Raw genomic sequence first — 15,592 nt, forward strand, 5'->3', positions numbered from 1 at the left:
TGGAAAAGCTAGTTTAAAACTCAACATTAAAAAAAATAAAATAAAATCACGGCATTCAGTCCCATCACCTCATGGCAAATAGATGAGGAAAAATTGTAAACACCTTTTTCCCCCCAAAAAAAACAGTGACAGACTTTATTTTCTTGGATCCAAAACCACTGCAGACAGTGATTCCAGCTATGAAATTAAAACACACTTGCTCCTTGGAAGGAAAGCTATGACAAACTTATACATTATATTAAAAAGCAGAGACATTACTTTGCGGACAAAGGTCTGTATAGTGAAAGCTATGGTTTTTCCAGTAGTCATGTATGGATGTGAGGGTTGGACCATAAAGAAGGCTGAGTGTCGAAGAATTGACACTTTTGAACCGTGATGTTATAGGAGACTCTTGAGAGTCCCTTGGACAGAAAGGAGATCAAACCAGTCAATCGTAAAGGAAATCAACCTTGAATATTCACTGGAAGGACTGGTGCTGAAGTTGAAGCTTCCATACTTTGGCCACCTAATGGGAGAGCTGACTCATTGGAAAAAACCCTGATGCTGGGAAAGATTGAGAGCAGGAGGAGAAGGGGATTACAGAGGATGAGGTGGTTGGATGGCATCACTGACTTAATGGACATGAGCTTGAGGAAACTCTGGAAAATAGAGAAGAATAGGGAAGCTGGTCATGCTGGAATCCATGGGTTCACAAAGAACTGGATACTACAAAAAACTGGACTCATTTTCAAGGTTAGTTAAGTCAACACGTTTTCCCAACTCCCCTTCAGTAAGGATGCATCATACACTTGTAAAACAGTTTGATTCAGTTTGTTATCTGTATCCCACCCTGAATTCCCCAAACTCCTAAATGATTTTTAAATTTGTACACATCAAGTTTCATTATTTGTGCTTCAAATTCTATGAGTTTTGACAAAAGCATCTTGTCATCTATCTCTCTATCCTCATGGTATCAAATAGAATAAGACAGTATTGTACTATACAGTGGCAATCCACTCCTTTATTCTTGCCCAGGAAATCCCTTGGACAAGGGACCCTGGTGGGCTACAGTCCATGGAGTTGCAAAAGAGCCAAACACGACTGAGCAACTGAGCTCACACAGATGCTATACAAATATATGTGTTTTCCCAATAAATCATTTGTCTTTTCTCAAAATCATTTTTTTTTCAGAGAATTAGCTTTTAGTTTTAATAAAGTATTACACATCTAATTATTATTTTATGGATTATACTTTAGTGTTTTATCTAGAAGCTCAATACCAAATCCAAAGTCATAGAGATCTTTTTCTTGTGTTTTATGCAAGAAAGTTTATGTTTTCATTTTACCTTTAGATGTATGATTCATTTTCAGTTCATTTTTGCATAAAGGTCTGTGTCAAGGCTTATTTTATTAATATTTGTAGTTTTTTATATATAGATCCCATGCATAATTTGTTAAATTTATACTTGAGCACTTCTTTTTCTGACACTATTGTAAAAAATAATGTTTCTTTAATTTCAGAATCCAGTTGTTTATTACTGATATACAGGAAAGCAACTAAGTTTTGTATATTGACCTTGCATCCTACAAATTTGTTATACTAGCTTATTATTTCCAAGAAGTTTTGTAGATTCCCTGGGGCTTTCTATATGGCCTATAACATTATCAAGGAATAAATAGTTTTCTTTTGTCCTTTTCAATCTATGTTTCCTTTATTTCTCTCTCTTGGCTTATTACTCTAAATAGGACTTCTGGGACAATGTTGAATTGGCCTGGTGACATAAGACATCCTGTCTTTCTCCCTGTCTTAGGAAAGAAAGTATTCAGTTGCTCATCTTTGAATATGATGTTAGCTCTATGTTTTCACATATTCCTTTATTAACTTAGAGCCTTTTTTAAACCTACATTTTTATTTTTTTTAGATTTTATTTTATTATTTTTTATTTTATTTTATTTTTTTTAATTGGAGGTTAATTACTTTACAATATTGTATTGGTTTTGCCATACATCAACATGAATCCACCACAGGTATACACGTGTTCCCATCCTGAACCCCTCTCCCTCCACTCTCCCCATACCGTCCCTCTGGTTTGTCCCAGTGCACCAGCCCCAAGCATCCAGTATCATGCACTGGACCTAGACTGGCAATTCATTTCATGTATGAAATTATACATGTTTCAATGCCATTCTCCTAAATCATCCCACCCTCGCCCTCTACCACAGAGTCCAAAAGACTGTTCTATACATCTGTGTCTATTTTGCTGTCTCACTTACAGGGTTATTGTCAGCATCTTTTAAAATTCCATATATATGTGTTAGTATACTGTATTGGTGTTTTTCTTTCTGGCTTACTTCACTCTGTATAATAGGCTCCAGTTTCATCCACCTCATTAGAACTGATTCAAATGTATTCTTTTTAATGGCTGAGTAATACTCCATTGTGTATATGTACCACTGCTTTCTTATCCATTCATTTTTTAAAAGTTAGTTATTATTATTATTATGAATTCACACAAAATATTTATAGAATTCTTCAATGAAGCTTTCTGGGCTTTGAAAGATTCTAATTATTAATCTCATTTCTTTAATAGTATTTATATATATTATACTTAATAGATATTCAAGTTATTCATACTTATTCAGTAGTTATTCATTTCTCCTGGAATAGGTTTTAGTTGTGTGACTCTTTCTAGGAATTGGTCTGTTTCATCTAAGTTTTCAAATTTGTGACCATGAAACTGTTCATGCTGTTGTTTTATTAATTGCTGTTGTGTCTGACTTTTTTGTGACCCCCATGTACTGTAGCCTGCCAGGCTCTTCTGTCTATGGGATTTCCTGGGCAAGAATATTGGAGTGGGTTGCCATTTCCTTCTCCAGGAGACATTCCTGACCCAGGGATCAAGTTCATATCTCCTGCATTGGCAGGTGGATTCTTTACCAAAGAGCCCCCTGGGAATCCCAAAATTGTTCATCAGTTCAGTTCAGTTCAGTCACTCAGTCATGTCTGACTCTTTGCAACCCCATGAATTGCAGCACGCCAGCCCTCCCTGTCCATCACTAACTCCCAGAGTTCACTCAGACTCACGTCCATTGAGTCAGTGATGCCATCTTATCCTCTGTCATCCCCTTCTCCTCCTGCCCCCAATCCCTCCCAGAATCAGGGTCTTTTCCAATGAGTCAACTCTTTGCATGAGGTGGCCAAAGTACTGGAGTTTCAGCTTTAGCATCATTCCTTCCAAAGAAATCCCAGGGCTGATCTCCTTCAGAATGGACTGGTTGGATCTCCTTGCAGTCCAAGGGACTCTCAAGAGTCTTCTCCAACACCACAGTTCAAAAGCATCAATTCTTCGGTGCTCAGCTTTCTTCACAGTCCAACTCTTTCATCCATACATGACCACTGGAAAAACCATAGCCTTGACTAGACGGACCTTTGTTGGCAAAGTAATGCCTCTGCTTTTGAATATGCTATCTAGGTTGGTCATAACTTTTCTTCCAAGTATTCTTCGTAGTATTCCCTTTTTATCCATTTAGTGCCCATGGAATCAGTGATGATTGAATCCTCTTTCATTCCTGATACTAGTAACTTATGTCTTATCTCTTTTTCTCTTGATTAGATAAGCAAGAGAATTTTCAATGTTATTGTTCTTTTTTTAAAAAAACCTAGGGTTTGGTTTTGTTGCTTTTCTGTTTGTTGTTGTTGCTTTATTTCCAATTTTATTCATTTTTCTTCTAGTTTTAATTATTTTCTTTCTTCTGAATGTTGAAATTTAATTTCCTTATTTTTTCCTTAATATCTTGAAGTAGAAGCTCAGGTAATTGATATTAGGTTTTTTATTTTCTAATGTCAGAGAGAAAGAAAATTTCAGCTACCCTTCCAGGTACTTCTGGATGGTCTAAGAACTAAATTGGCATGATACAGATGAAAGAAAGCTAAATAATATTTATATAATATGTATTCTTGGAAGAAATTCAAAATAACTGAGTAACTAACCAAAATGATTGAAAGCTTTGCCTTAAATGCCATCTTCAAGTGAAGACAAAGAGGATGTTTGGTGCAGGGGTTTGTGACTTCTGAAGGGGAGAAAGGTAATTCACATGGAGATGGAAAAGCAAATGTTTGATAAACAAACTTCTGCAGGGCCATCAGAGACAATTAGACACAGAGAAGAATTTTAACAAACAGACTTTGCTAGATTCCTTTCTGTTTATAAATCTAGCTTATCCTCTGGTTACCTATGGTATTAGCTCTCTTCCTGGTACAGGCCCTCTAATACATTCTTTAAACAGGAGGAAGGTCAAAAAGTTTCTTCCTGAGTCTTTTGGGCCTTGTCTGTTTCAGCTCAAAATAATCCACATGTCATAGAGACATTTTAGAGTGGCAAGTTTTTCTTACTTACACTAATATAATGAACTTAATGGCATAAATATTCCTTTCAATATTGTTCTAGCTGCCCTTCCTCCCATTCTGATGAGTTGCATTTTTGTTTTGTTTAAAATATTTTAAAATTTCTCTCAAATGTGTGTTATTTAATCTCCAAGTATTAGGGGAGTTTCCAGCTTTCTTTTTGCTCCTGACTTTTAATTTATTTTCATTGTCATCTATAAATGTACTCTGTATGGTTTTGAAACAGGAGGAAATTGAGCAGGGCACAACATTTAAAAGAGTGGTATAGCCATAGGACTATGGTGACATAGTGACAAAGTATGGTTAGAAGTACATAGGTCTAAGATGAGTTTCCCAGGTAGCATTAATGATAAATAACTTGCCTGCCAATGTAGGAGATGTACCAGATGTGGGTTCCATCCCTGGGTTATGAAGATCCCCTATAGGAGGGCATGGTAACCCACTCCAGTATTCTTGCCTGGAGAATCCCATAGACAGAAGACCCTGGAGGTCTATAGTCCATGGGGTCACAAAGAATCAGACACAACTGAAGTGACTTCTCATGCACATATCTAAGATGGTGAAAGAGTTGACTTCCAGTAGACCTTGACCCTCATTATACATTCATTATAATACATTAGCTAAATGACATATCCAGAAAGACCCATGATTGTTTTGAGACTGACCATAATAGGTCAAATAGTGGGTGTGGCCCAATTCCTGGAAATTCCCCAAATAATTGAAATAATCCTCCCACTTAAATTATCCTATGAAATTACCTAACCCAGGAAAACTATCCATGCCATATTCCAGAGCCTCTCACTTTCTGAGATGGCCCCTGCTCTGTCTGTGGAGTCTATTTCTCTCTAAATAAAGCAAGTTCTTACCTATTACTTCATCTCCAAATTCTCTCATAACAAGGAAAGAACCTTAAATTCTCTGGAAACAATTTCTATTATTTTAAATTTGGGTGTTTTTTGTGATCCAGCATATGGTCTATATTGGGGCTTTCCAGGGTGGCGCTAGTGGTAAAGAACCTGTCTGCCAATGCAGGAGATGTGGGTACTATCCCTGGCTAAGGAAGATCCCCTGGAGAGGGGCATGACAGCCCACTCCAGTATTTTTGACTGGAAAATCCCGTGGACAGAGGAACTTGGTGAGCTACAGTCCATAGGATCATAAAGAGTCAGACATGACTGAAGTGACTTAGCATGCATGGTCTACCTTGTTGAACTTTCCATGTTAGCTTGACAAAAATGTGCATTTTGCTGTTGATATATGACCTAGTCTATAAGGGTCAATTAGATTGTGTCAATTAGTGTTGCTCATCTATATCCCTACAGATTTGTTTTTGTTTTTTTCTTATTTTTGTCTGCTTTTCTGTGTATTAATGAGAGACATGTTGAAGCAACCAGCTAAAAGAGGATTTGTCTGATTTTCCTTTCACTTCTGTTAGTAATTTTTCACATATTTTTATGCTTTTTTGTTAAATACATACACATTTAGGATCACTGTTTTGTTTTTCTTAGAAAACTGATTTTTTTAAATTAAGCAATGTCCCTCTTTAATCCTGATAACTTTCCTTGTTCTGAAGTCTGCTTTGTCTAAACAATAGAGCTACTACAGCTCTCTCTTGATTAAATGTTAGCAGGGCAAATGTTATTTTTAACCTGAATCTCTGGATTTAAAATTGGATTCTTATACTAACATATAGTTGGGTTTATTTTTTTAATCCACTCTGAATTTCTCTATGTTTTAATTGGTATATTTATATCATTTACAGTTTAAGTGACTATTGATGTAGCTAGATCAATGTCTCCCTTCTTGTAACTATTTTCTATTCACTACATTTGCTCTTTGTTTCTTTTCCCCTCCTTTTCTGCCTTCTTCTGTTTTGGGCATTTTATATGACTTCACTTTGTCTCCTGGCAAATGTCATTTATACTTTAAAAATAACAATTTTCTTGGAGTTTACTCTGTAAATTCTTAACTAACCCCAGTAAGCCTTCAAATAGTAAAAGACTATACCATTAAATGTGCAGTATAGTTGTCTTATAGTTACAATTTTCCCCTTCCATCCCCTGGGACATTGCTGTGATTCATTTTACTTATTCATGTGCTAAATTATCCAGTACGTTATCACTATTCTTGCTTTAATCAATCAGTTATCTTTTAGATCAATTAAGATTAAAAAGTGAAAGTGAAGTCGCTCAGTCCTGTCCGACTCTTTGTGACCCCATGGACTGTAGCCTATCAGGCTCCTCTGTCCATGGGATTTTCCAGGCAAGAGTGCTGGAGTGGATTGCCATTTCCTTCTCCAGGGGATCTTCCCGACCCAGGAATCGAGCTGGGTCTCCCGCATTGCAGGCAGACGCTTTACCATCTGAGCCACCAGGGAAGCCCCAAAGATTAAAAAACAATGAATATTTATTTTATCTTCATTTATTCCTTCTCTGATGCTCTTCCTTGCTTTATGTAGATTCAAGTTTCTGTTCTATATAATTTTTTCTTCTTTTTGAAAAGCTTATTTAACTTTTTTTTCTTTCAGAAAACATCTGCTATCTAAGAATTCTTCCATTTATTGTTTGAGAAAATCTTTAAACCTCGCAGTCTCCAGCTGGCAGTGACTATAGTGGCCAACTAATCTATCTTTACCACAATGTTAATGACTAAAAATTGTAGGTATCTTTTACTACAAGGAAGGATAACTTTAAAGACTGACACATCAGTTCAAGGGGAAAATAATTAATTCCAGATGTTGCAAAATAGGTATGGGGAAAGATTTTCATAGTTGCTATGTATAGGTAGTAGCTTCCCTGGTGGCTCAGTGGTAAAGAACCCACCTGCCAATGCAGGAGATGTGGTTTCCTTCTCATCCCCTGGAGAAGGAAATGGCTACCCACTCCAGTATTCTGCCTGGGAATTCCATGGTTAGAGGAGACTGGTAGGCTACAGTCCATGAGATCTCAAAGAGTCAGATGTGACTTAAGGACTAAACAGCAATGGATAGGTAGCTTTTTTCTTTCTCTTTCTTGAGATACGGTTCATACTGAGTCCAGCAACTAAATGGGAATATCAACCACTTCCCCATACCAGACCACAGCTAAAAATATTTACAAAAGGCAAAAAATATTCTTGATCAGTTCCAAAACAAAGTGGAAAAGACTTACTTTTTCTGACAAGCAGTCTTGTTTGCATCTCTCTAAATCCAACAAAAGTGAAAGTGAAAGTAGCTCAGTTATGTCCGACTCTTTGCGACCCCATGGACTATACAGTCCATGGAATTCTCCAGGCTGGAATACTGGAGTGGGTAGCCTTCCCTTCTCCAGAAGATCTTCCCAACCCAGGGATTGAACCCAGGTCTCCTGCATTGCTGGAGGATTCTTTACCAGCTGAGCCACAGGGGAAGCCCTAATACCACGGAAATTATACAACAAGCAAAGAGATGATGCTAAAGAATGAAGGTAAAAAGTTGGGGACCAATGACTTGCAGAACCAATAACTGAGTTAAATTAGGTCATAAGATATAAGATAATCATTTGACATCTGAGTTTGTTTCTCTTTTGTAAATAAGTTTTTTAAACATTGTTTTTAAGATACCACATATAAGTGATATCACACACTATTTCTCATTCTCTGTTTGACTCCATTCACCCAGTATAACAATCACTAGGTCCTTCAATGTTGCTACAAATGACATTATTTTATTTTTTAAAGGATGGGTAATATTCTATTGCATGTATGTATCACATCTTTATTCATTCCTCTGTTGATGGACATGTAGGTTGCTTCCATGTCTTGGCTACTGTAAAGCAGACTGCAATGGAATTAGGGTGCATATATTCTCTTAGATAATGTTTTTCTGTGGATATATATGAACTTATGGTTTTCAAGGAGAAGTGTAGGGGAGGAGGGGTCATCAGGGAGTTTGAGATGACATGTATCCACTACTATTTTTCATATGGATAACCAATAAAGATCTACTGTATAGCACAGGGAAATCTCAATATTATGTAACAAACTAAATGGGGAAAGAATTACAAAAAGAATAGATATATGTATATGCATAACTGAATCACTTTGCTGTATACCTGAAACTAAAATGACATTATTAATCAATTATACTCCAATACAAAATAAAAAAAGTTTAAAACGATAAACACAAAAATCAATTGCATTTCTATACACTGATGAACAAATGGAATGAACAAGTGGAAACCTATTTAGAAATTCAATACTTGCTTAAAAAATGAATTAGAAGTATAAATATGATGAAACATGCACAGATCTATCTGATAAAAATTACAAATTGCTAATGAAAAAAATCAAGGAAGACCTAAATGTTTCATGAAATGCAGTGTTCCAGGAGTGGATGGCTTGACATAGTAAAGAAGTCAGTGCTTCCTAAACTGAAATGTAGGTTTAATAAAATTAATATTGAAATTTCAGCAAGGTGTTTCTTGTAGACAAACATGTTCTAAAAGTTATAAGAAAGGGAAATACTCTAGAATAGCTAGAACAAGTTTCAAAAGTATAAACATGGAGAAATCACTCTTTCTCACATTAAGACTTGCTATATAATTGCAGTGATCAAAGTGTTGTGGTATTAGCAGAGGGACATTCAGGGATCAACAGAAAACCCAGAAACAGATCAACACAAATATGCCCTATTAATTTTCAACAAACGAGCTAAAGGAACTCAATTGAAGAGAAACAGCCTTTCAATAAATATTCAACAGTAGTTGGATATTCATAAGCATAAAAGTGAATCTTGGCTTCACACTTTACATTAAAATTAACTCAAAATGGATCATCAATTTTAAATGTAAAATATAAAACTGTAAAACTTCTAGAATAAAACTATGAAAACTATTAGACATGAAACCATTTGTATTATACTTAAAAAGAAAAATTGATAAATTGAACTTTATGAAAATTAAAAACTTTTCCTCTGTGAAGTATTCTGTTGAGTATAAAAATATGAACTACAGCTTGAGAAATATTTGCCAATTATTCGTGTGATAAAAGACTCAAAACCCAGCAATAAAACCCAAGGGATTCAAAAGAAAATGGGCAAAGAAATGCAGACAATTCACTGAAGAAGCACATTATATAAATGTCATAAAAGTAAATGAAAAGATGTTTAACATCATTATTAGTTAGATAAATGAAAAAAAAAAACATGAGAGATATTACATACCCATCAGAATAAAATAAAATATAAATGATTACTATGTGCTTGTGAAGATACCCAAGAAACTAGATGTCTCATACATTAATGTTAAGGATGTAATATAGTACAACTGTTCTGGAAAATAGCTCAACAGTTCCTTTTCAATGTAAAGATGAAATTTCCATACAACCCAGCAATTGCCTCTTGGGCATATATCCTAAAGGAATTAAAGATTATTTCCAGGCAGATATTTATAAACAAACGCTTACATCAGGTGTATTTGTAAATAGACTTAATTGGAAACCACCTAAATGTCCTGCATGGATAAATAAATTTGTATATCCATAGCATGGATTAGGAGAAGGCAGTGGCACCCCACTCCAGTACTCTTGCCTGGAAAATCCCATGGACGGAGGAGCCTGGTAGGCTGCAGTCCATGGGGTCGCTGAGTCAGACACGACTGAGCGACTTCACTTTGACTTCTCACTTTCAGGCACTGGAGAAGGAAATGGCAACCCACTCCAGTATTCCTGCCTGGAGAATCCCAGGGACAGGGGAGCCTGGTGGGCTGCTGTCTATGGGGTCGCACAGAGTCGGACACGACTGAAGCGACTTAGCAGCAGCAGCAGCAGCAGCATGGATTATCCCTATTAATAAATATAAACAAATTATTTATATACATATGATATGGGTGAACCTCATAGAAGTTATGCTGAATGAAAAAAAAAATCTCAAGATAACTCAAACTGCAGGATGTCTTATAGAAGATAATACATGAAATAACAAAGCTGCAGATGTGAAAAACAGAGAAGTGACTGTCAGGGTAGGTGAGGCTATAGAGGATATCTGAGCAGATACTGTAGTAATTTGACAGTTAAGTATGTAGATAATGGTGATGATTCCACAAAGCTACATGTGTTAAAATTACACACAGTCACACACATATACATACACACACATTAGTTCAGTTCAGTAGCTCAGTTGTGTCCAACTCTTGGTGACCCCATGGACTGCAGCACTCCAGGCTTCCCTGTCCATCACCAACTCCTGGAGCCTATGAAATCACGTCCATTGACTGGGTGATACCATCCAACCATCTCATCCTCTGTCATCCCCTTCTCCTCCTGCCTTCAATCTTTCCAAGCATCAGGGTCTTTTCCAACGAATGAGTCAGTTCTTTACATCTGGTGGCCAAAGTATTGGAGTTTCAGCTTTAGCATCATTCCTTCCAAAGAATATTTAGGATTGATTTTCTTTAGGAGGGACTGGTTGCATCATCTCCTTGCTATCCAAGGACTCTCAAGAGTCTTCTCTAACACCACTTTTCAAAATCACCAACTTGTCGGCACTCAGCTTCCTTTATAGTCAACTCTCACATCCATACATAACTACTGGAAAACCATAGCTTTGACTAGAGGGACTTTGTTGGCAAAGTAATCTCTGCTTTTTAAAATGACATTTAGGTGTTTCATAGCTTTTCTTCCAAGAAGCAAGCGTCTTTTAATTTCATGGCTGCAATCACCATCTGCAGTGATGTTGGAGCTAAGAAAAATAAAGTCTATCACTATTTCCATTGTTTCCCCATCTATTTGCCACAAAGTGATGGGACCAAATGCCATGATCTTAGTTTTTTGAATGTTGAGTTTTCAGTCAACTTTTTCACTCTCCTCTTTCACTTTCATCAAGAGACTTTGCATTCCTTCACTTTCTGTCATAAGCAGGGTGTCATCTGCATATCTGAGGTTATTGATATTTCTCCTGGCAATCTTGATTCCCACCTGTGCTTCATCCAGCCCAGCGTTTCTCATGATGTACTCTGCATATAAGTTAAATAAGCAGGGTGACAATATACATCCTTGATATACTCCTTTCCCAACTTGAAACCAGTCTGTTGTTCTGTGTCCAGTTCTAACTGTCACTTCTTGATGTGCATACAGATTTCTCAGTAGGCAGATCAGGTGGTCTGGTATTCACATGTCTTGAAGAATTTTCCACAGTTTGTTGTGATTCACAGTCAACAGCTTTGGCATAGTCAATAAAGCAGAAGTAGATGTTTTTCTGAAACTCTTTTGTATTTCGATGATCCAGTGGATGTTAGCAATTTGATCTCTGGTTCCTCTGCCTTTCTTAAATCCATCTTGAACATCTGGAATTTCACAGTTCATGAACTATTGAAGCCTGGCTTGGAGAATTTTGAGCATTAACTTCACAAGCATGTGAGATGCAATGGTGTGGTAGTTTGAGTATTCTTTGGCATTGCCTTTCTTTGGGATTGGAATGAAAACTGACCTTTTCCAGTCCCATGGCCACTACTGAGTTTTCCAAATTTGCTGGCATATTAAGTGCAGCACTTTCACAGCACCATCTTTCAGGATTTGAAATATTTCAACTGGAATTCCATCATCTCCACTAGCTTTGTTTTCAGTGATGCTTCCTAAGGCCCACTTGACTTCACATTCCAGGATGTCTGGCTCTAGGTCAGTGATCACACCATCGTGATTATCTGGGTCGTGAAGATCTTTTTTGTATAGTTCTTCTGTGTATTCTTGCCACCTCTTCTTAATATCTTCTGCTTCTGTTAGGTCCATAGCATTTCTCTCCTTTAGAGCCCAACTTTGCATGAAATGTTCCCTTGGTATCTCTAATTTTCTTGAAGAGATCTCTAATCTTTCCCATTGTATTGTTTTCCTCTATTTCTTTGCACTGATCAGTGAAGAAGGCTTTCTTATCTCTCTTTGCTATTCTTTGGAACTCTGCATTCAAACGGGTAAATCTTTCCCTTTCTCCTTTGTTTTTCACTTCCCTTCTTTTCACAGCTATTTGTAAGGCCTCCTCAGACAACCATTTTGCTTTTTGCATTTCTTTTTCTTGGGGATGGTCTTGATCCTTGCCTCCTGTACAATGTCACAAACCTCCATCCATAGTTTTCAGGCACTCTAAGATCTAATTCCTTGAATCTATTTCTCACTTCCACTGTATAATCATAAGGGATTTGATTTAGGTCATACCTGAATGGTCTAGTGGTTTTCAATACTTTCTTCATCTTAAGTCTGAATTTGGCAATAAGTAGTTCATAATCTGAGCCACAGTCAGCCCCCAGACTTATTTTTACTGAATGTGTAGAGCTTCTCCATCTTTGGCTGCAAAAAGTATAATCAATCTGATTTCGGTATTGACCATCTGGTGATGTCCATGTGTACAGTCTTCTCTTGTGCTGTTGGAAGAGGGTGTTTGCTGTGACCAGTATGTTCTCTTGGCAAAACTCTGTTAGCCTTTGCCTTGCTTCATTCTGAACTTCAAGGCCAAATTTCCCTGTTATTACAGATATTTCTTGACTTCCTACTTTTACATTCTAGTCCCCTATAATGAAAAGGACATCTTTTCTGGTGTTAGTTCTAGAAGGTCTTGCAGGTCTTCATAGAACCGTTCATCATTGGCTTCTTCAGCATTACTGGTCAGGGCATAGACTTAGATTATCGTGATATTGAATGGTTTGCCTTGGAAACGAACAGAGATCATTCTGTCATTTTTGAGATTGCATACAAGTGCTGCATTTTGGACACAAATTAGTATGACTGGTGAAATCTGAATAAGCCCTTTGGGTTGCATCAGTGTTAGTGTCCTGGCTTGAAAACTGAAGGATAGCTTTGCAAGATATTAACACTGGGAGAGGCTGATGAATGTTGCACAGGAATTCTTTGGAAATTTTTTTTGCAGTTTCATATAAAACTTTATTTCAAAATAAAAGAGTTTAAAAATATAATAAATAGGGCAATAGAAGAATTTATGGTTTTTTAGCAGATGTCATAAGTGAGGTATTTTGTTTCTTATAATTTTTATTGGAATATAGTTTCTTTACAATGTTGTGTTAGTTTCTGCTGTATAGTAAAGTGAATCAGTTATATGTGTACATATATTCCTTCTTTTGTGAATTTCCTTCTCATTTATGTCACCATGGAGCATTCAATATGGCTCCCTGTACTACAGTAGGTTCTCATTAATTATCTATTTTATACATTAAAGTGAAAGTCACTCAGTCATGACTGACTCTTTCAGACCCATGGCCTACAGTTCATGGAACTGTCCAGGCCAGAATACTGGGGTGGGTAGCTGTTCCCTTCTCAGGGGGATCTTCCCAATCTAGGGATCATACTCAGGTCTCCCACAATGCAGGTAGATTCTTTACCAGCTGAGCTACCAGGAAAAGCTTATTTTATACATAGTAGTGTATATATTAACCTCCAAACTATACAAACAGCTTATGCAACTAGATATCATAAAAACAACCCAAACAAAAAATGGGCAGAAAACCTAAATAGACATTTCTCCAAAGACATACAGATGGCCAAAAGGCACATGAAAAGATACTCAATATCAATAGTTATTAGAGAAATGCAAATCAAAATTACAAGGTATCACCTCACACAGGTCAGAATGGCCATTATCTAAATATCTACAAATAGTAAATGTTGGAGAAGTTATGGAGAAAAGGAAACCCTCCTACACTGTTGGTAGGAATGTAAAGTGGTACAGCCACTATGGAAAACAGTATGGAGATTTCTTAAAAAACTAAAAATAGAGCTACTGTATAATCCAGAAATGCCACTCATGCACACATATCCAGAGAAAAACCATAATTTCAAGTAGATTTGTAGTAGAAAAGTTGTGATTTTATTTAAAAGAGAAAGCTCTATGCACTTTTTAAAATTATTATTAGAATGGATGAGAGTAGGTAAAAACATGAGGGGAGTAGTAAGACTTCAACACAGATCTCAGTCAGTCAGTTCAGTCACTTAGTCGTGTCCAACTCTTTGCAACACCATGGACTGCAGCATGCCAGGCCTCCCTGTCCATCACCAACTTCCGGAGCTTGCTCAAACTCATGTCCATCAAGTCAGTGATGCCATCCAACCATCTTATCCTCTGTCATCCACTTCTCCTTCTGCCTTCAATCTTTCCCAGCATCAGAGTCTTTACCAATGAGCCAATTCTTCACATCAGGTGGCCAAAATATTGCAGTTTCAGCTTCAACATCAGTCCTTCCAAAGAACACCCAGGATTGATCTCCTTTAGGATGGACTGGTTGGATCTCCTTTCAGTCCAAGGGACTCTCAAGTCTTCTCCAACACCATAGTTCAAAAACATTAATTCTTCGGTGCTCAGCTTTCTTTATAGTCCAACTCACATCCATGCATGACTAATGGAAAACCATAGCTTTGACTAGATGGACCTTTGTTGGCAAAGTAACGTCTCTGCTTTTTAATATGCTTTCTAGGTTAGTCATAGCTTATTTTGCAAAGAGCAAGCGTCTTTTAATTTCATGGCTGCCAGTCACCATCTGCAGTGATTTTGGATCCCTCAAAGTAAGGTCTCTCACTGTTTCTATTGCTTCCCCATCTACTTGCCATGAAGTGATGGGACTGGATGCCATGATCCTAGTTTTCTGAACTTTGAGTTTTAAGTCAACATTTTCACTCTCCTCTTTTACTTTAATCAAGTGGCTCATCAGATCCTTCTTGCTTTCTGCTATAAGGGTGGTGTTATCTGCATAATCAATATTCCCAGCAATCTTGATTCCAGCTTGTGCTTCATCCAGCTGGCATTTCTCATGATGTACTCTGCATGTAAGTTAAATAAGCAGGGTGACAGTGTACGTCCTTAACGTACTCCTTTCCCAATTTGGAACCAGTCTGTTGTTCCATGTCCAGTTCTAATTGTTGCTTCCTGACCTGCATACAGATTTTTCAGGAGGCAGGTGAGGTGGTCTGGTATTCCCTTCTCTTGAAGAATTTTCCACAGTTTGTTGTGATCCACACAGTCAATGGCTTTGGCATAGTCAACAAATCATAAGTAAATGTTTTTCTGGAACTCTTTTGCTTTTTTGAATTTCCAATAGATGTTGGCAATTTGATTTCTGGTTCCTCTGCCTTTTCTAAATCCAGCTTGAACATCTGGAAGTTCACAGTTCACATATTGTTGAAGCCTGGCATGGAGAATTTTGAGCATTACTTTGCTAGAGTGTGAGATGTGTGCAACTTTGTCATAGATTGAACATT

Source organism: Bos javanicus, chromosome 2 (genome assembly GCF_032452875.1).
Source record: "Bos javanicus breed banteng chromosome 2, ARS-OSU_banteng_1.0, whole genome shotgun sequence".
Classification (NCBI taxonomy): domain Eukaryota; kingdom Metazoa; phylum Chordata; class Mammalia; order Artiodactyla; family Bovidae; genus Bos; species Bos javanicus.